Raw genomic sequence first — 23337 nt, forward strand, 5'->3', positions numbered from 1 at the left:
GTGCTCTCCTTCATCATTTTTGTGGCTCTTCTTGCAACCCTGCTCCCATTTGTCTATACTTTGCTGGTAATTAGGTGTTCAGTGCTCAAAGCAGTATTTCAGGTCATTGTGAAATAGAAAAGGGTTCTTGATTGGAGTCAAGAGATGTAGCAGTGGGTTACAGTGGGGGAAAAAAAACCCACCAATGGTTCTCAAGTTGGAGAACCTAGATTCAAATCTTGCCACTGCCATGTACTATTTATGTGACCTTGGATAGAGCTCTCAACTTCCCTGTGCCTCAGTTCTTCAACTGTAAAAATGAGGGAGTTACACTAGATGACTGCTAAGGTCATCTCTTTTAGTTCTATGATCCTATGAGTGGGGTTAAAATTCCAGCTCAAATTCTTTATTATAAGGAATAGCTCTCTGGGAAACGAGTGAAGGATAGAAATAGGAGGACTCTAGGAGATTTAAAAACCAATGATATCAATTTAAAAATCAATTTTTAAAAAGAAAAACAAACCAGTTCATTTATTTACAATGCATGATTTCAGGCAAATAATTTCCTCTCCCTAAGCCGGTCTCCTCATCTGTAAAATCAAAGGATATGACTAGGTGATTTCTAAGGTACTTTTTAAATCCGAATTCTATGATTCTTAAGGTATTGATGGAGATTCTGGGAAGATGGCGGAATAGGTTGGGAAATTTCAAGCTCTCCCGATTTCCTCCCCAAAGAGAACAAATTTGCACTTCAGAGCAAACATACACGGGTGAAAAATCAAGAAGAATTGGAGTAGTACGGGGATCCTCCTGACACAACCCCAAGATCCAAAGAAAGACCCTGGGCTGTGTGAAGTGCAAACACTTCTGCTCCACAGAAACACCAAATAGAGAGCCCTGGGATGAGCTGGGGGAGGTTGGAGTCTCAGCAGGAATCACAGAGACTTTCCCTTCCAGGACTGCTTGTGGAATCTGAGTCTGAGTCTGGTAAGAAGAGGGAATCTCTGCTGATTAGGAACACCAGGCCCTGCTGTGCTGCTGAGAGCGGCCTTGGGTGAGAAAGAGCCCGTACCAGGTGAGTGCAGCCGTGGGGGGCACGGATGCTGCTGGCTGCAGGCGCTTGCTGGACAGTGTAAGCTTTTGATTTGGGGTTCCTGGACTGAGATGGGAACTGAAGTGAAGGCAGAGACACCATCTCCCCCACCCCAGGATTAGAGGTGCTTACACTAATACCTTTTATTTAAAAAAAAAAAAAAGCCGGCGAAGAAGCAAAAAACCCCAGCATAGAAACATACTATAGGAACAGAGAAGACCCGGGTTCATCTTCAGAGGAGCACACTGAAATTTAAAAAAAAAAAAAAGCTTCCACCCCAGAGAATAATGTGAAATGGCTTTCTGCCCAGAGAGAATTTATCGAAGAACTCAAAAAAGAACTTAGAAGTCAAACGAGAGATTGAGGAAAAACTGAAAATAAGTAAATAAAGAAAAGCCATCCAAGAAAAACAAAAATGTATGTTTTGAACAATGTATGAACATATGAGTAAAAAGTTAACCAAGTAGAAAAGGAAATGCAGAGTCTCAAAGACAAAAATATAACTCTTTGAAAATTAGAATTGGGCAAGGGGAAGCCAGTGAAGTTATGAGAGACCAAGAAATAGCAAAACAAATTATAAAGAATGAAAAAATAGAACAAATAGGAAACATAAGAAAAACGACAGATCTAGAGAACAGATCAAGAAGAGAAAATTAAGAATACTTGGACTGCAAGAAAGCCTTGACCAAAAAAGAACCTTAACACAATAATGCAAGAAATAATCCAAGAAAATTGTTCTGGAGGAATAGAACATGAGGGGAAAATAGAAATAGAAAAAAAAATCCACTGATCACCACTCAACAAGATCTTTTGTGGAAAACACATAGGATCATTATTGCCAAAGTTTGAAACCCCCAGATCAAAGAGAATATTTTGCAAACAAACAACAACAAAAAAAAAAAAAATTCAAATACACTGGAGTTACAGTCAGAATTGTACAGGACTTATCAGCATCTACAATAAAATATTGCTGGTCCTGGAATCATATCTACCAACAATCAAAAGAACTAGGCCTGTGTCCAAAAATATCATATCCAGCAAAATTATCTATAATATTGAAAGAGAAAAATGGATATTTAACGAACTTGCTGATTTTCAGGATTTTTCTAGCAACCAAAACTAAATTTTATAGAAAATTTAACATATAAGAGCCAATATCAAAGAGCAATTTCAAGGAACTCAACATGAATAAATTGTTTATTTTTTTTACATGGGGAATTTATAACATATGTTTAAAATTGATATCAACAACATGACAGTTCAAAAAAAAGATTGGGGCAGAGTTAAAATAAAAATAGTAATTATGTCATACAAATGTGGTACAGAGGAAGAATAGACACAGAGGCATTAGAGGAGAGTGGAGGGCTTATAGTTTTGAAAATATACTCACCTGGGTAATGGGTTCAATAGACAACATTGCATATATACTATGAAGAGTATAACACCATCTAAAATCTATAAAGAAATAAGGGAGAAGGAATGGGTGGACAGAGAAAGGGTGAGGGAAGAAAACAAGGAAAGGATCTATGGGTGGGGGAAGTTAAGTAATAGTAAGGCAAGTAGGAATAGAATTAAAGCAAAGAGTCAGCAAGGATAGAAAAGATATGTATCTATTTGTGGGGGTATGTATGTGCATGTATATATATGTATATATCTACATATGTATATATAAATATATCCTTTCTTAACTATAACTTGCTGGGGGTAGGGAGCGATGAAAGAGAGAATTGAGTAAAAAAGATGAGCAGCAGGGAACAAAAGAACAATTTACAAGAGAGTAAAGAAAAGATGGACTCATGAATATAATTTCTTCTACAATATAGATACTTTCTTGAACTGGTAATATGTTGTTAAATATTTTGAATTCTCCCTAATGTTCTGCTGGACACATGAAAAATGTTCTCTTTTGTTTTGTTTCATTTTGCTTTGTAGTCCTTTTCTGTTTTTTTAAATAAAATAAATTTGAGAGGAAAAAATGGTAATGACCTGTGGAATGGTGTGCTGTTCTAAGAGGTGGTTTGCTAAGTCATTTTAATTTTCTCCACAGCCTATCCCATGCTTTACACAAGCAAATGCTAACTCAACACTACTATGTTCCCCTATTATGATAGGGAAACAGCAGCAAGAAAAAATACACAAGATGAAAAAATAAACCCTAAGAGGAAAGAAGCTATGTTCAGGTATGTTCAATGTAGAACCAAGAAATATCTTGGCTACAATAGTATCCCCACTTATACACATCCACTGAGAGGAAGCACATTTCTCACTGATCTCACACCCAGAATTCTAAGTTCACTTGTCTTTCTAAGGCTCTTTTCCCATGATTCAAAAAAGTACAGAAAACTCAGGAATTTGACATGCAGATATATACAATCTGATCAGAGGCTGCTTATCATTGCTCTCTGGCACTAGTTTTACTTCCTGCCGAAGATTTTAAGACCCCGTCTCTAAGAGGCTGTTCATCTTGCTTCAGAGTTCAGTGTAATAGGGGCATATTAACTATCAAACTTGCCCCAGTATTCCCTTCCTCTCCTACATAAAGAGTCACCAGCAGGGTTCTAAGCTTCCAGATAGTCTCTGACTATCTCTGTCATACAGGCTTCCTCCTCTAACTCTAGACCTATACACAGACTGCCAGAATTTCAAACTTAGAAACATTTTCTCTCTCTTGGGCAGCTTCTCTCTCCCTGCCATTCACACCATCGTGTTATCTTTACCAATTCAATCTTCCTAACTCATTCACTCTTTGAAACTCTCAGAATTCATGCTCACCAGGATGTCAATAACCACATTTTCTCTAATAATAGAATCAATGGTTCATCCTGCCCCCTGAAATAAACCTGGGGCACCATTGGCTCCTGCAGCTTCCTAAACACAGCTGTTCTTCCTTGATGCTCTAACCCCCGAATCCCAACTAGGAAGGTCAAAAATCCCTTGAATAAATTATAGAAAGATTTTATTTATATAATAGTGAATATATTTATCCCTCTCTATTGTCTATGACACTGGGGTAGAAAATACTCTAAGTAAGGCAGGATTATTGCATAATTATCATTTCCAACAGTAATTTTCTATATATTAAATAGAACCATATTAAGAGTTAGGAGGTTACCAACTATTTTATTTTAAAAATAAATTCAGAAAAGATAAATTACTTTCTAAGTATCATGTGGATAGAAAATATCTGAGATGCAATTTAAACACTTTGTCCTTCCTCCAAATCCAGACTCTATATACTTTATCATACCTCTAGTCCAACTCCTATAATCTGGAAAAGCAAATCCCACCAAAGTACAAAGGGGAAGAAACATTGAGTTTATGTAAGCATTACCACCATTTTACTAATCATTTATTTTATGATACATTTTACTATAGTAACCTCCCAAAATAGATAATAACACTAATTTTACAAATGGACTAACAGAAGTAAAGAAAGATCACGCCAAGGATGGCATCATAACACCTAAGATATGTACTATTGGCAATTGTTTCATGAGTGTCTCTAGTTTCCCCAAATGCATAATGGGCTCCTTGAGGAAAGAATCTTAATGTTCTTCTCCTTGCATTTTCCTACTGTGCCAAGCATAATGCTTGGAACTTAGTAGGCAATTAATAAATATTTACTTAACTGAAGAATAAAGATTAGCTCTGGTCAAACAGAAAATCACTGCTTCAACATTTTTGTTAGTTTCTATTAAGGGAAAACTTAAGAGGGAGAGTAGGTGGTATTGAAGAATAAAGTCAGTTCAAACTAAGCCCTTGGCAATAAGAAAGTACAAGTTCATAACCTTACTTTGATCAGCATTTCAGAGGGAGGAAGCTACAAATACTTGAGGGATCATTTCTTCCTCTGGATATAATGTTCTCACTTAACTCCCATTAACATTAACAGGCATAATGAGTCTGCAGCCAAGGGGAAATAGACCCTCTAGTGCTTAATGAACTCAAAATAAAACATTTCCTTTTATCTTAGACATCTATTAGGGTAATTTGAATAATGATATTCATTCATGGAGCACAATATCCTTTCATCCTATTAATATTGTCTTAAAGACTCCCATGAAACTCCACCAGCTACATTGGGACCATCATGATTCATTTGGGAATGGAAGATGTATCTGCTGATGAATTACTACATTTATGGGTCTAGTAACTTAAACAGATACAATAGTCTGTCTCCACTCTAATGGATGGTATTGGATGACCTTGAAATGATAATCTCACTACTAATCACAAAAATAACTATAGGATGAGCTGAGACACAGACCTAATGAAAAGCAAAATAGTTGTTGTTTGTCCCTCATTTTTTAAGAGCTCCATGACATTAGGGAATCATGATGCCATAGCATGCAAGTGAATTGGTTTTAAGTGAGGGAGAGCTGTGCAAGGTCACCTGCCTCACTTTCTCCTCCAGAGCCATCTGGGTCCAAAGACAAGATACAGATCTAGGATGACTGGAGATAGCCCTAGATGAAATGAGAGACCTTGACCTTTTTAAACTAAGGCCTTCAACAGGTCTCAGTTTGACCTGAGCAAAGCAATTCATCATGATGGAGACTCACTCCCTCAAATAAGAGAAGCTATATTTAACCAATTGTGCTGAAAGGCTATGAGAGAGACTTGTGATTTCCTTGGTATATGGAACTCCTGGTGAGAAAATTCATTCTACCCAAACTGGTAGGCTTCTTGTCTGTAATTCATTATCTTAGAGAATTCATGGAGCACTGAGAAATAAAGTGACATTCCTAGGGTCACATTTCCAGCTTGTATGTATCAACCAGAAGATAAACTCAGGTCTTCTTAGTTTTAAGGCCAGCTCTCAAACCACTATGCTATGCTAATTTTTCATTGTATCTGAAAAGCTCATTAAAAAATGAAACAATATGTTGATATGATCAAACTTCAAATTGAGTATTTGGAAATATAAACTGAGGCAATGCTTTCTTAAGGAAAATTAGAGCTTTCTTTTCCTCAAAGGGAAAAATGTCTGAAGGACACAAAGACCAGTTCTCAAGATTTAAAGCCCCCTTTTCTATAAAGGGAAGAAAACCATGAGAAGATGCCAGAGAAATTAAATAAAGATTTTTATTTATCAGGGAAGAAAAAAGAATAACATGTGCATGTGCTGAATAGGATGCCAGCTAACAGATGAGAATTTATACATCTTTTAAACAAAGGAAGGTATTTCTTGTGGGGAAAGTGAATCAGTGGGCCCCATCCATAAGGATGTGTGTGTGTGTGTGTGTGTGTGTGCAAATCTAGGTGTTAATACTGTGACCCTTTGATACACAAATCAGAATAAGCAGTCTATAGTTTAAGGTTAATAAGATCTCTCCAAAAATAGGATAATTCCAAGAGCCCTCTAACTAAAGTTAGGGGAGTCTCTGGAAATAAGATAGTCTCCAAAACCCATAGAGTTTTTGAAGACAGAGAAGTCTCTTGAAGGTCCATCAACTACCAAATGACTCAGGGTCTTTTTCAAGGCTGGTATGAAAGTTTAACTGGCTTCAGAATCGCTGATTTTCTGCACATCCAGCTGGGTTGACTGTCGGTCACCACAAAGGATTGTTGGTATGCTGAGATGATACAGGCAATCCTCATACAGTACTTTAGTTTCTGTGAATAATTGGGAGGCTCAAACAAACCAAAATATTCATGTTCACAGAGGTTTCTACATGGAAGCCTTGAGATTACCAAAAAAACAGAGCCTCTTAGAACATTAAAAAAAAAAAAAAATCTTGTGACTTTTGTATTCTCTTTTGGCCCAGAAGACATCCACAAACATAGAATAAGGAATGGAGACAGAGCAATGCATTTCTGCAATCTCCTATTCATAGTAGCAGAATGAATAGGGTAAACTTGAGGTAGAGATAGGGACACAAATAGTTGGATTCAGATCTTTTTCCTGGATCACCCCTGAATTTATACTTAACTAAAATTTAGCAATATTATTCCACTGGACCTCCAAGTAGTAATTATATCTCCTTTCCATTAATTAACTCCATCACCTTCTTGTGAGTATCTTCTTACCCATTTTCTGGAACCAAGAAATTTCAAAAAGATGTTTTTCTGGTCCAGATGGGAGCAGTATCAGGAACCGCTATTCCTTTAAAGCAGTTTTCTTGAATGATGTGGTACCCTGACTAGGGGAAGGGAATTCTTCCAGATGTTAAACTTTGCATGAGCTCTATAATTGAGTTGGTTTTTCTTTGATCTAGGGCACATTCATTTAAGTTGATAGAAAGGCATGATAACTGGCGGATAGCTATAATGCACAGGTGAGTCACAAACAGCAGTTGTGACAGAGAGGAAGTGTGATCTTCCACTGCCCATACCTGCCAGTAAATCCCTGGTTGCCTATATTAATTGTGTCTTTGCAAAGAGTTCCAGACTGGCTCCCTGTATTTCCATTTTATTTCTTTGACTATTAATACCACCGCTACTTACACCACAATTACCACCTTGAAGAAGACAAAATAGCTCAGTAGATGGAATGCTTATTATGAACTCAAAAAACCTGAGTTCAAATACAGCCTTGTGACCTTGGACAAAGCTCTTAATGGTTCTGGCTCAGTTTCTTCATCTGTAAAATGCTATAAATTATATGCTTCTTTCTTCCATCCTGGGACCTTTACACTCAAAATACCTATGAATGAAATCATAAGTTTTAACTCTTACCTTATACTATTATTTCTTTTAAAATGTTTATTGTTTAAAAAAATGTGCTCTTTGTTCTTGAAATTTTCACAATTTATAGGTGTTGGGAAACATGCATAGTTTTAAAAATAATAAAATAGAAAGGTTACAAAATAATAGCAAGTCTTAAGTCCCTAAAATAATAGTTCAGATAGTCTTTATTTTCAATTAAAAATATGATGGGGATAAAATGTAAAGTTGCAAGAGATTCCAGAGGCCATTTATTTTTTTTTTTGGGGGGGGGGGGTGGAGGTGGATTTTTCAACAAATTTAATTTTATTTATTTTCTTTTTTTTTCAACAATATTTTTTATTTTTTAAATTATTCTTTAAAGCTTCTTATTTTCAAAATATATGCATAGTTTTCAACATTTACTTGCAAAACCTTGTGTTCCAAATTTTTTCCTCCTTCCCTTCCCCCTGCTCCCTCCCCTAGAGGGAAGTAATGGAATGTATGTTAAACATGTGCAATTCTTCTATACATATTTCCACAATTATCACGAGGTACAAGAAAAATCAGATCAAAAAGGGGAAAATGAGAAAGAAAACAACAAAAAAGTGAAAAAACCATGTTGTGATCTACATTTAGTCCTCACAGTTCTTTCTCTGGGTGCATATGGCTCTCTCCATCACAAGTCCATTGAAATGAGACCATCTATTTTTATTCTCTCATTTTATCAATAAAGAAACTGAGGCTGAGGGAAGGTAAATGCCTTGCCCAAAATCACACAGATAGTAAATGTCACAAATGCAATTTGAACCCAGGTACCACTATCCCATACAAATCACTCTGCTCATTCATTTATTCCTTCTTCTTGTCAGTTAGCAGAGCATTAGTCCTCCACCCTTAGATTGCTAAGCCAAGCCTTTACAATTCTCCCTTGAGTTAAATTCAGTTTGATAAGAATTTTGATGCTCTCAACTCATGGGATCATGAAATCATAGATTTAAAGTGCAAAGTCATTAAGACCAACCCTTTCATTTTACAAATGAGAAAACTGAGACAGAAGCATTAAATGACCTGCCTAAGGCCACCCAGCTAGTGTTGGAGTCAAGTTTCAAATTCAAGTCTTCCTGAGTCCAAACTACACTGAGACATTTAGTTTACTTGAAATACTAGAATAGTATTATCTCTTTAGCCCAATAATGATACTGAGAAATAGATGCTATTATTTATCCTAACTTATAAAGAGGTTAAATGACCCAAAATTGCAAAGCTAGTATCTAAAGTAGTATTAGAACTCAAAATCTTCCAGACTCCAAGTCCACAGCTTTACAAATATTGATTCTTGGTCTTACTTCTGGGTCTCAGAATCTATTCGGGGCAGGTACCATCTAATGTTGAAAGAATGCTTCCACAGACTTTAGAAAAATGAAAAAATAATGGAAAAAGTTTTTAATTGTTGTCCTGGATTTAAAAGCCTAAAAGGCCAAGTTAGTCCCCTCGCCCCCAACTTGTGACAGCCACCTTCACTCAAAGCTGTTCTTTGCTTCCTGACCCAAGGGTGACTAACCATCGTGAGAAACCTCTTAAATCTTCTAGTAGAGCTTTCAGATAAGTCATATGGCATAGATACTCAATAAGTTCTAAAATCTTATGATTCTATGTTATAATATATATACTTCATTTAGCCAAGTCTCTAGTAATTCTGAAGTTAGCTACATTGATTCCCTGAACTGGGGGACACATCTCTAGCACAGTAGTGGGATCCTTTATGGCATATTTATGGAAAGACATGAATATAAATCATGGAGAAAGGAGGAGGCATTTACACAGATGTAAACAGACTCAAGTAGAGAGATAGTATCTTTATCAGTTAAAGGAGATTAGACTAGGTGATCTCTAAAACAGAGATTGTCAGCTAGGGCATTAGCTCTAGAACCTATATCTTAGAATTTTAGGTGATATCTGTTGAGATTAGATGAGAACAGAGAATTTTTAGTAGGTAAAGTGCATGAAATATATAGAGGTGTAAAGCATAGAAAATTGACATTAGAGCCAGGAAGACATGGATTCAAGTCTTGCCTATGACACATAGTGACTATGTGACCATGACAAGTTATTCCAACTTTTACAGCTATAGGCAGTTCTATAATGTGAAGCCTAGAATTCAACAAAAAAGCAAGTAGAGTCAATTATCTAAGAGAGATCTTTCTTACCAACAGGATCATGGTAAAAAGATATGTCTTATTGACTCCAATTTCTGCTAGGAGTTAAGAGCTGGTGGAAGAGGGGAGAGAAAGGTGTTAATTCCTAGGTATACCTTCTTTCTGCTCCCCTACTAATACCAATTGGTTGACATCTTAATGAAGAAGAATCAAGAGTTAGAAGAATTTCTGAGAAGAGCAGATTCCTACAGCTTCACTATACCTAGAGAAAATGGCTTTCAAATGATCCAACCATTCTAGAGAGCAATCTAGAACTATGCCCAAAGAGCTATAAAACTGCACATACCCTTTGACCCAGAAGTGCCATTATTGAATCTGTATTCCAAGGAAATCATAAAAAAGGAAAAAGAATCCACATATACAAAAATGTTTATAGCAGCTCTTTTTGTGGTAGCAAAGAATTGGAAAATTAATAGATGTCCATTAATGGGGGAATGGCTGAATAAGTTGTGGTATATTAAGGAAATGGAATATTATTGTTCTATTAAAAATGATGAACAAGCTGATTTTAGAAAGATTTACATGAACCGATGTTCAGCAAAACAAGCAGAACCAGGCATACATTGTACACAATAACAAGAATGTACAATGATCAACTATGAAAGGCTTGGTTCTTCTCAGTGATTCAGTTATCCAAAGCAATCCCAATAGATTTTGGACAGAAAATGCCATCTACATCCAGAAAAAGAACTAAGGAGACTGAATGTAAATAAGCACATGCTATGTTCTCTTTTTTTTTCCCGTTTTTTTCCCTCTCCCATGGCTTTTCCCTTTTGCTCTGATTTTTCTCTCCTAAAATGATTCATAAACACTGTGTATTAAAAAGAAAAAAAATGGCTTTCAAATTTGGCTGCCTTGTTCCTCTCTAGCAGGAACAAGTTAAGAAATAGTATGTTAGCCAGTTTATGAAACCCATTTTCCTTTAGCAATCTTTGATTAGAAAAACATAAGCCATCTCAGCCTTTTATTTTACTATCTTGGTCTCCCTTTTCTAGAGCAGATCACCCCAAATATTAAGGAGAACAGTAGCAAGGACTGACATGTCTCACCAAAAATATCTAGCTGAGACTAGCTTTTGTTTATAGGGCAAACAAAAGGTCCCTGCCCTTACTTTTGTTTCTTAAGTTAAACAAAAATAAGGGTCCCTGCCCAAGTAGAGGTCTTGGGGTTTGGGGATAAATTACATTCCTCAACTAGAATGTTCCAGGAAGGGTTTCCCTTTAAGTTAACAAAAGAAATGGCCTTTTGAACAGAGATGGGAATATTATGAATTAATATTAATAATCAAATGATACAGCATTAAAATTAATTCTCTTCTCTAAGAAGTTAGAAAGGGATGATTAGCATTAGTAGAGGAAATTTCTTTACCTAGAAATTCCCTACAGCAATGAAATAACAGTTTTAGTCCCTATCCTTAAAAGATCTATCTATTTATAGATAGAAATAAACCAAGAATAAGGTCACTGTTTAATTATTATGTATCCATAACATATATCGGTTGTACATAATCTTCATGTGTTATGGATACATAATAATTAAAGTAATCTTATTCCTGGTTTATTTTTCATAAACCAATACTTGGGCAGAGAAAGAAGTAATGGGAAAAAGATACTGTTCTAGCATGGTTCTGAAAGTTAAAACTCAGAACTAATGAGGTCATGGTCTGGGACCAATTTTTCGACAAGCCAACTAGCTTGATTCTATTTCATATTTGGTCACCTGTCTCGCTGGTCATAAGGAGAAACCTGGCAAAAGTGTGGTTGAATTAGGGTACAACAATTATCAAAAGAAACCAGAGTCAAAGAACATTCATTAAAATATCCATGGGTCAGTAGTGTCTTTGGTTATACCTACGTAATGCCTTAGTTGGGATTATAAATGGGAAGGGAATTGAACCTTTGAAGAACCAATCTTTTGCCTTAAGTATTATGTTATACAAAGGAATCAGAAACAAAATCAGTACAAAAATACTATAGATGTATGCCCTGTTTTCAGAAGATACTCAAGTTAACACTATTTTTTAAATTTAAAAAATGTAATAGGAGTATCATTATTTAATAGATTTACTACTTCAAGTAAGAGTTTATCTATAAGGAACAAGAAAAAAAAAAATCTCCAAAGGGTTAAATGCACTTAGAATATTCAAAATTAGATGCCTAATTCCCACCCCCTGATTTTCAGTTTATCAGGTTTTTAAAATAATTAAAGTATTATGAAATTTAAATAATAAAACAGCTCAGTTGAACCTTCATTTATAACTAGTCATTAAAGTATTCAACTATCATCTTGGTTTTTTTCCCCATAAAAGGGGAATAATAAAGGCATATAGGCTAAAGACTTGTAATGTTTAAAAAAAGTTTTTCCCTGTCAAGACTCCAGGGGAAAATTGAATAGTGGAGAATAATTTTTTCTTTGAATAATATCCTTGAAGAAATTGCATTTAGAAATTTTCTGGGATGTTATTTGTATCTTACCTACGAAATAAGAAATACTTTTTTTTCTTTATAATAATGTCCAAATTTTATTTATATATTTCCTTTCTTGTGCACAGTTCAAAGTGCTTTGTAACAACATCTGTATAATAGAATTAGAAGGAGAAAATCATTCACATTTTATAGCTAAGGAAAAGCAGTTAAAACAAATTAGGTAACTAATCTTTAGAGCTGTCAACCATAAGGGACATAGCTTGTACTATCTCATAGGGCTTATTATTTCTTAATATTTTAATCAATATCTTAGGCAATGGATTTGAAAAAAGGAATAGTAGCTTTGGGGTTGATGACCCCCAAAGTCTAGGTAGGTTGAAACTATATGCAAAAATGACATATTAAAAAACTATTCAGTCAAACCAATTTTGACAAATTAGAGAAATGGTCCATTGAAAACAAAACTCATTTCAATTGGGACAAGTATGATTTCTCCTAATTATAGATATAAATAAACCAAGAATAAGGTCACTGTTTAATTATTATGTATCCATAACATATATAGGTTATATATAATCTTCATGTGTTATGGAGACATAATAATTAAAGTGACCTTTAATTATTTAATTATCTAATTAATTTAAACTCACTATTACCTTGTGCCCCTTCAGAGACTATGTCTTGGGGATTTTACCCCTTTCATTTCTGGAACATCTGCCTAAGGGCTCTGCTGCCCTCAACGCTTACTGCCCCACCTGGCTTATAAGTTCAGGCAAGTCCCAGCTATGTTATTTTATTCCCTGCTCCACCTTTTTCTCCTACCATGTCTTGCTGCTAAGCACAAACTCTGGTACAAGTAGTACCCCTGCTTCAGCTAAAGAACCACGATCAAATTAATTCTATCACTGCTGCTGAAATGGATGTATTAAACAAACCCACATCACCCCAGTAAATTTCTGGACTAAGCTGCTCTTCCCTGACAACTGTCCCCTTATATTGACTCTCTCTTCTAATAGAATGTAAGCTCTATAAATATGAGAACTATCTTTGATTTGTGTGTTTGTGTCCCCACCTCTTAGCACAGTGCTTGAAGCTGCATAGGAAATGCTTTCTCAATCACAAGGGGCTCCAAATGCAGTCTGTGTGTACAAATTATGCAGTATCAAAAAATGGAATCAGAATCTAAGCAGTAGAAGAAACCTCTGAGATCATTTTGTTCAACTCATAAGTGACCCACAATGCTTTTTTACAACATCCCCAGAAGTGGTCATCCCTGATCTTCTTCAAGACTTCTATTGAATGGATAAATGATGGACAGAAACAGCTACACCCAAAGAAGGAATACTGGGAAATGAATATGAACTATTTGCATTTTTGATTTTCTTCCCGAGTTATTTTTACCTTCTGAATCCAATTCTCCCTGTGCAGAGGGAGAACTGTTCGGTTCTGCAAATATGTATTGTATCTAGGATATACTGCAACATATTTAACATATATAGGACTGCTTGCCATCTTGGGGGGGGGGTGGAGGGAGGGAGGGGAAAAAACGAAACATAAGCGATTGCAAGGGATAATGTTGTATAAAAATTATCCTGGCATGGATTCTGTCAATACAAAGTTATTATTAAATAAAATAAAATTTAAAAAAAAAAGACTTCTATTGAAGATGAACCCATTGCCCAACTTTTGGATAACTTAAATTGTTAGAAACTTTTCCTTTATGTAGCAAGTAGGTGGCATAGTGGGTAGAGCAATGGACCTGGAGTCAAAAATGTCGGAGTTCAAATCTGGTCTCAGATTTCATATGACCCTGGCCAAATCCTTCACCTCTATTTGTAAAACCCCCTGGAGTTTTGTGAGGATCAAATGAGATAATTTTTATAAAGCACTTTGCAAATTTTCAAGTACTATATAAATTCTAGTTGTTATCATCATCATCATCATCATCATCATCATCATCATTCCTAAACCTGCCTCTTTATTCCACTCCCCTTAGGGATAAGAAGAAGGAGTTTAATCACCATTCTATAGGACAACCCTCTCACTATTCGAAGATAATTACCATATTTCCCTCCTGACTTTTCTCCTCCAAGCTGAACATCCTTGATCCTTTAAATCAGTTACTTATATGATTTGTCTTCCAGTCCGCTCATCATTTTGGTTACTCTTATCAGTTTCTCTTATCCTTTCTAGAATTTGATGACCTAAACTGACTATAGTTCTGCAGATTGTCTTCTGGTAGAATTACCACCTTCCTTCTTATAGACATTATTTTTTTCAGTCAAAGTCTTCTACTACAACTGGCACTATTTCCAGTAATCCTGAATTGTATCTTGCCACTGGACCCAGATGATTCCAGAGGAGAAAATGAGGCTGATGAGTTTGCACAGCCTTCTCTCACTTAAATGTAATTCATTTTCATGTGGTAGCATCACTTCCCTAATGTCAAGGTACTCTTTGAGAATGAAGAACAAATGATAACAACAACAATTTTTCTCAGTGTAGCAAATGATAGCAATAACTTTTGTGCATGCCATATCAATTACATTATTGACTTATAATTTGCCAGAAACCATGTCCTTGGAGTCAGGACCTGCAGGTAAACTCTGAGCTAAGACCTTATCATGAACAAACAATACATCCTAAATTCCTGAGACAAGATAATGTGTGTTTGGCCCTACCCGCCCAGGAACTAGATAACGAGTATGCCCCAGGATGTCAGCCACACCTATGGTCTGACATTCTTTACATTGCAACCCCCCACCCAGAAATCATATAAAACTAGACCCTCTTCATTCAATAAAGAGAGACTTTGCTCCACCTCAGCTCGTCTCCCTCCTCATTTCTAACCCCATCCCTTTTCAGGCCTAGCCTTACAGGCAAATGTCCGCCTTAGGACCCACACTTTGATGACCTGCTGGACGGGTCATTTGGCGCCCAAACGTGGGGCCCCGAGGCTGGACATTTGCCCAGCAGATTAAGAAGAAATTCGTCCGGACCGCTACGAGACTGCTCCACAGAGAGCCCCACAACTGACCGCTCCACAGAGAGCCCCGCAACTGAAAGGTGAGTAAGCATCTACCGCATTCATGGGAACTAGAAAGAGGAGTAAAAATTCCCCGTCAGGGATCATTGAGATCCCTTCCGTCAAGTCCCTGTCAGGGATCATTGAGATCCCTTCCGTCAAGTCTATCTACCCCCCACTTCCCAAAGAAGGGACTCCCCCCGTAGAAAGCAATCTCACATACCCCATATTCCCCGCCGCCGAACCTAAACTCCCTGTGAAAAATGAAAGTGAAACTCAGGATGCCCTTAACGCCTCAGACATTGCTGAATTAGAAAGCGAGGCCACAGGGTATATTCCACCTCCTCACAGCTTGCCCTTTCTTACCGCCCCCCCCCCATACTTAACCCCCCTGTCGCCCCGGTCATTGACCTCACTACAGCTAAGCAAGACTTAACTGAAAAAGTAAAAAACCTCCGAGAAGTTCTAGATTTACAAACTCAATATTTGCAAATGACGAACGAACTCTCGGCATTACAACAATCTTTACAAAGAACTCTCTCCCTCCCTGTGTCAGGGTATCAGAGACAATTACCCAAAGCGGTGAGACCCTTGAAGAATAAGAAAAACCCCTCCTCACTCACAAAAATTAAAAACCCCGCCCCTGCACAGCTTGCCTTCCCTGTGTTAAGAAGCCAGAAAACTTTAATGGCATCAAAGGAGACAGAGGAGGTAAAAAGAGGTCAGGTACCTGGAGGCTTCTCCACGACTTAAGGGCCGTCAATAAAACCATGATCCCTATGGGCCCCCTGCAACCAGGGCTGCCCGCCCCCATAGCTATTCCTGCCGGTTTCCATAAAATTGTTATTGACCTCAAAGATTGTTTCTTTTCCATACCTTTGCACCCTGAGGATTCTAAACGCTTTGCCTTCACTATCCCTATCACTAATTGCATAGGACCTTCCCCCGGTTCCAATGGAAAGTCCTTCCCCAGGGCATGACCAACAGCCCCACCCTTTGTCAAAAGTATGTGGCTCAAACCATTGACCCTTTCCGGCTTCGATACCCTCACTTGTATATAATCCATTACATGGATGACATTCTCCTTGCTGGCCCCTCAGAGCAGGAGTTGTCCATTATTTCTCAGAACTTAATTTCAGCCCTAGGAGCCAGGGGCCTCCATATTTCTCCTGAAAAAGTTCAATTGACCTCCCCTCAGTTTTTTCTTGGTTTTGAACTACAGTCTAACGGAGTCACCACCCAGAAAGCTCAGATTCGTACTGATAATCTTTGCACACTCAATGATTTCCAAAAATTGTTGGGGGATATAAACTGGTTACGACCCTACCTGAAACTCACCACAGGAGACCTAAAACCCCTATTTGACATTTTAAAAGGCGATTCTGACCCTACATCATTCAGACATCTGACACAAGAAGGGAAAATCGCGCTAAAAACGGTAGAAAAGGCTATTGACAATCAGAAAATTGGCTATTTCAACCCACAAGACCCACTCTGGCTCCTTTTATTTCCCACCACTCTTTCCCCCACGGGCTTGTTATGGCAACAATGTCCTCTATACTGGGTTCATGGCCCTGCTACACCCAACAAAATTCTCCCCACCTATCTCCAATTAACTGCAGACCTCATGAAAGAAGGACGAATCCTCTCCATAAAGATCTTCGGGAAAGAGCCCGATCATATCGCCTGCCCATATACAACAACACAAATACAATGGCTTCAACAAAATAGTGATGACTGGGCAACGGCTTCTGTTTCCTTCATGGGAACTATCTCCAATCACTTCCCTTCAGACAAGCTTATTCAGTTTCTCAAACGCACTCCCATGGTTTTCCCTCACATTATTACTGCCGTAGTTGGGGGTGTGAAACAACAGGAGATACTCATTGGAGTCCCTCTTCCTCGTGGGATTTTATTACTGTAAATGCTAACTATACGCACCACAAACCGGGAAGTGCAGGATGGGCAAACTTGCCAGAATGTGCAGGATGGTGTCACCCCCTGCGTATCCAATTCACTGACTCAGGCAAAAAACATAGAGAATGGACTCGGGGTGTCTCATGGGGCCTAAGACTGTACAAAGAACGGTATGATGATGGCCTAACCTTCACTATAAAACTTAGGAGGGAAGCTCCTAGCCAATACCCAACAGCAACCATAGGCCCCAACCCCATGCTCAAAAAAGAAAACTACCCCCCCTCCCCAGAACTCCCCGTTCTAGGGTCCCTGTATCCTCTAAATCACCTCCCGCCTCTACTATTCCCAGACCTACCTTACCTGCTAGTCCCTCGTCCTCTTCTCAGTTATTACTTTCTCTCGTGTACGCCTCAGCACATGCTCTCCACAATCTTAATTACACCCGAGATAAGGAATGCTGGATCTGTTACTCAGCCATGCCACCCTTCTATGAGGGCATAGCCCGCCGAGGAGACCTGACATTTACCAACAGCCCCTCTAGTCTCCGATGGAACACAGGCTCAACAAAAGGACTTACCCTGAGTAAAATTACTGGCCTCGGGCTTTGTATAACAACTCCGCGACAACCCCTCCCTCTCGCCCTTGAGCCTATTTGTAATACAACAATAGAAATCAACTCCTCTCACACATATGTGGCTGCCCCAAATGGGTCTTACTTCGCCTGTTCCTCCGGGCTCACCACCTTTGTCCCCTCTCAAACGTTTATCTCCTCCCATGACTTTTGTGTTCTCGTCACGCTCCTCCCTCACATTACCATTCGCCGGCCTGAGGACCTTCTGTCTTTTTGGAACACGGGCACCTCCCCCCATGCCAGGTCCAAAAGGGAACCCCTGACCGCCATTTCACTCGCTGTTATAGTTGGGTTGGCGGGGGCCGGTACCGGGATAGCCTCCCTAGTCACCTCGAATCAGCAATATTCTCAACTTAGTGCTGCTATAGAGATCTCCGAGAGCTTCAGACAGGTCTAGAACATCTCAAAGACTCGGTCGCCTCCTTAGCAGAAGTGGTTCTACAAAACAGAAGGGGATTAGACCTGTTGTTCTTACAACAAGGAGGCCTTTGTGCTGCATTAAAAGAGGAATGTTGTTTCTTTGTAAACAAACTTGGTCTAGTGGAAAATAGCATTCAGAAAGTAAAGGACAGTCTAGAAACACGTAAGAAAGAGCGAGAACAACAGGAGTCTTGGTATGAAAATTGGTTCTCCTCTTCCTCTTGGCTCACTACCTTACTCCCAAGCCTCTTGGGACCCCTCGTTAGTATCCTTCTTTTAATATCTTTTGGCCCTTGGGCCTTTTCCCGACTAACCGCCTTTGTTAAGTCTCAGGTTGATGCAACTGTTCAGAAGAAAGTTCAAATCTACTATCAACGCCTTCCTAAGGCAGATTCTTATGAAAACCTCAACATCGACGAGCCTGGTGCAGCTTTACAATTTTCTACCATGGTTATGCATGACCCCTGGTATCGCAGATGGTGGACTCGGTTGAAGTCCCCCTGTGCCGGCCGTGGGTGAGCCAATGACGGGATTATTGTGGCCCCATATTTCAGGAACATCATACCCTCTGGCTGCAGGAACACCCAATGACGGGATTATTGTGGGCCCGTTCTCCAGAAGCACACCCCGGAAGTTTGATGCTGGGGTGCTGGGATGGATGCCGCCCACATAGCCTAAGACAGGGGTCCTGCCTTTTTCCTGGCCTTTAAGGTCGGATTATTTGGGTACTGAATATGGACACCAGCCACATAGCCCAAGACAGGCCTCCCACCCATATATAAATAAAAAAGGGGGACATGCCAGAAACCATGTCCTTGGAGTCAGGAAGAACGTGATTACCTGAGCGTAAACTCTGAGCTAAGACCTTATCGTGAACAAACAATACATCCTAAATTCCTGAGACAAGATAATGTGTGTCCCAGGAAATTGGCCCTACCCGCCCAGGAACTAGATAACGAGTATGCCCCAGAATGTCAGCCACACCTATGGTCTGACATTCTTTACATTGCAACCCCCCACCCAGAAATCATATAAAACTAGACCCTCTTCATTCAATAAACTGAGACTTTGCTCCACCTCAGCTCGTCTCCCTCCTCATTTCTAACCCCATCCCTTTTCAGGCAATAGCCTTACAGGCAAATGTCCACCTCGAGACCCACCCTTTGATGACCTGCTGGACAGGTCAGAATAATAAGTTTTCTATTTCAGAAGAAAATCTAGTCACTATATATCATTTTTCTAAAAACCTTAAGCTCTCCCTGAAGGGATTTAGAATTTGAAGTCAATCTTGGAGTCACCCATTAACTTTCAGCTCAGCAACCAAACTGGTTGGGAAGGACACTACAGATTCTTTGCCTCAATTATTATCTAACCTTAATCACTGAATGAGTACAACCTCAATCAAACTGAGAACTGATGAAGAGTTTAGCTTAAAAAGGCCAAGGTTTCTAGCCATTGCTTCCAGGCCATCTCCAGTTGTCCTGATCTATATCTGATCACTGAATCCAAATGACTCTGTAAGGGAAAGTGAGACAGGTGATCTTGCACAGCCAACACTCCCTCACTTAAATTCAACTCACTTTTTTTGTCATGGCATCATCTCTTTGATGTAATGGTCTTCTTTGAGAATGAAGGACTAACAACAACCGCTTCTACTAAATACCCTCTGTACTGGACTTACACTTAAGGAGCAAATTTAAAACCTAAATAACCTCAAAAAGAAAAGACCATCAAGTTTCCTTCTCGAAAAGAAACCATAAAATCTATAGCAAATCCAGAATTTGGGATTCTCTCCATGGGGAACTCCCCTAGAGCAGGGCTTCTTAAACTTTTCTCACTCATAATCCTTTTACATCAGAGAAATTTTTACATGACCCCCCAGTAACTAAGTCCTGAATGGTGTTGTAGACAAAATGAAACTAAAGAATTGATCCTAGAGGTAAGCAGGAATAAGGCACTAATAGAGATCAGTTTAGCTCCATGATTCCACCCTCTGGGGAGATGTTCATTCTGGAATCCAAGTTATGTCAAACCCCTAAGACCCACCTCTGTAGAAGTTTTAGCAATCTGACCTTTCACACCCTGTCAGAAATTCAATTCATGCCCCTGAGATTAAATTTCCTGGCTGCAACTCTCTTTTGGTCAGTTAGCCACAGCATTCTACCTTGTGATGTCTTTCTTCTTATCCCTCCTCCCTCGTGCCACATGATAACTCCCTACTCCATGATGCTTCTCATCCCCACTTCTCTCCCTTATAGCTAAGTCTTTCAGGGTGCTATAGTCTTTTCAGAAAAACTCCTTTCTATGATCTCCCACTCTATTTCATATTTACCATTCTCGGTCTATTGTATCTCTTCATTTTGTCTTAAGAGAGTTTCCTGGAAAACAAGGTAAAGTGTCTTGTCATTAATCATCTAGCCAATATGGGTTAGAGGCAGGTATTAAACTCAGAACTTCTAATTCCAAGGCTAGCTTTCTATCCATAATACTATGTTGCCTCCCTTTCATAAGTATACATATATGTATAGATTAAATGTATACTTGCCAAAAAAAAAAAAAAATAGGTACTTAATACAATGATTGGTACATAGTGGGTGCTTATATAAATACTTATTTCCTTACTTTTACATACATATACACAAATACAGTCAATACATGCATATAATACTTATGACCAAAATATAATGGATTGAACATGAGTGCTTAATCCCTATAGCAATTCCGGAGTTTGGGATTCCCCACTCCAATTCAGAAGTGGATCACAAATTGGAAAACAAGTAAAGACTCTAGGACAGTCTCAATTCACTTATTACTTTGGGTGATAATGATTCAGTCAATCAATAGATATTTATTAAGAACCTACTATATACTAGGCACTATGTAAAGCAATAAGAATGTACCAAAAGGCAAAAACAGCACCTGCTCTCAGGGAACTCATAGTCTAATGGAAGAGATGATATACAGACAGTTATGTACAAACTCTATGATGATATGAACAGGCTCTGAACAGGCTCAATCTAAAATAATCATGAAAGAAGGTGATAGAATTAAGATTGAGAAAAATTTTTTGCAGAAAATGGGACTTTCAGAAAACTAGGGAACGCAGAAGGTAGGGATGAGGATGAAGCAATTCCACAAGAGGGACAGTCAGTAAAAATGCCCCAAATCTGGAGCTGGAAAATCTTTTTCAGGGAACAGCAAGGAGGTCAATATCACTAGATCACAAGTACCTGGATAGGGTAGGTGGAATAAAGACTGGAAAGGGTAGGAGCAAGGGGTAGACTATGAAGGATTTTGAGAATTGTAGTAGTTTAAAAGAAACATGAGATATACACATTTAAAATCATCTCCACTCCAAATGTTCATATGGACTATCTATATCCAATCTATAATAAAGCCTTCCAAGCTTATATTAATTTGATCAGGCATAGTTAGACACACTATATTGTGACTCCAACATAATAATGCCATTTTGGTTTGTTACAAAATGCAGGACAACAACCATGAAGTATTTTGCATGTCAAATAAAAGATTTTATATTTGATTCTGAAGTTGATAGGGAGCCACTGAATTTTGGAGGGTGGGTAGAACCTAAACATGGTAAGACATGTACTTTAGGATCACTTTGACAGCTAAGTGGAGGCTGCCTGCAGAAGAGAGAAAGTCTCATGAGATGTGAGTTCAACTACTAAAATAGTTTCGATGTAAGCTGATAAAGGCTCATACCAGGGTGGTAGAAATTTCAGAAGAGAAGGGGAATATGCTAGATATGTAATGAAGGTGAACAAGATAAAGTGAGAGCTTTCAAGACAGTTGTGAAAATCGAGTAAGGCTTCATCTATTTCAAAGTTTGAGTAGGCCTGAAGGACTTTAAGCATTAAGTCAAGGGCATACTTAAAGTGTCTCCTCCCTGCTATTCTCCTAAGGGCATACTTAAAGTCTCCTCTCTGCCATCCTCCTAAGTACATACTTAAAGTCTCCTCCCTATTATCCCCATCCTGTTATCCCCCTAAGGGCACACTTAAGTCCCCTTCTTGTTATCCTCCCTATTTCAGCCAAATATGGACAACTATGTACTTATTGGTCAAGTTCAATTTCTTGGATAGTTCCTGCATTTAGAATGTAGGATCCTCAGCCAATAAGTATGAGGGTCAGTGGTGGGAGGGGAATTTGTGTTAGGGATTAAAACCGTTGACCCTGCCCCTACGGTGCTTTCTCCCTTCCATCCTGTGCTCCATGGCTGGAATATCCGATTCTTGGGAGAATGTATAATAAACTTTGCTTTGCTTTTAGAAATCTATCCAGTCTATTTTTATTAGTGTTTCTGACCCACACAAAGGTAAATCAACAGACCTTGACAACAAATGAGATATAGGGGTTGGGGTGTAAAAGAGTGAGAAGTTAAGGATGACACCTAGATTGTAAATATGGTGACTGGGAAGATGGTGGTAATCTCAACTGTAATTAGGAAGTAAGGAAGAAATGAGGGTTTTAGAAGAAAGATAATGGGTTCTGTTTTAGATTGGTTCAGTATAAGTTATCTATGGGACATCTAGTTCAAAGATAATAGAAAGACAGATGACAAGGCAGAAATGAACATGTATATATTTTTATTTATATATGTATATACACATCTAATAGGATTCCTTTCCAAATGAAAAAACTAAGATTCAGAAACATTAGTTGCTTAGGTCATACAAATGAGGTTTATGTGAAAATGTATGCAAGAGTACCTATGGACACAAGATTCATTCTAAAAGGAATTTATTGAATCCCTTTTATATATCAGATCCTATCCTACACGATACTTATCCTGGGATACTATGCATGACATTTGGCCTTTAGCTGAATTTGGTGGATCATAATAGGTATTACTAAAGAACTGTTACACTGTCATTGAATACAAAAGAGTAGAACTAAGATGGGCAATAAGTATAGTGATATCTTCCATATTTGGGGAATTAAGGACTAGCACCCTCCCC

The 23337-nt window shown here is 38.4% G+C and overlaps 1 long non-coding RNA gene across 2 annotated transcripts in view; it reads right to left on the reverse strand.

Annotated features, from left to right (window-relative positions):
* The window catches only part of LOC127564772 (uncharacterized), an 89117-nt gene extending 71128 nt beyond the window's left edge, over positions 1–17989 (reverse strand). Inside the window, exon 1 of one of the 2 annotated variants that reach the window (XR_007954351.1) lies at positions 17665–17989. This is a non-coding gene — a long non-coding RNA (uncharacterized LOC127564772). Of the gene's footprint in view, positions 1–17659 lie in introns of both variants that reach the window. The other variant, XR_007954352.1, reaches the window with a different exon arrangement.
* Positions 17990–23337: the final 5348 nt, after the last annotated feature.

This window comes from Antechinus flavipes, chromosome 5, assembly GCF_016432865.1.
Source record: "Antechinus flavipes isolate AdamAnt ecotype Samford, QLD, Australia chromosome 5, AdamAnt_v2, whole genome shotgun sequence".
In the NCBI taxonomy this organism is placed as follows: Eukaryota; Metazoa; Chordata; class Mammalia; order Dasyuromorphia; family Dasyuridae; genus Antechinus; species Antechinus flavipes.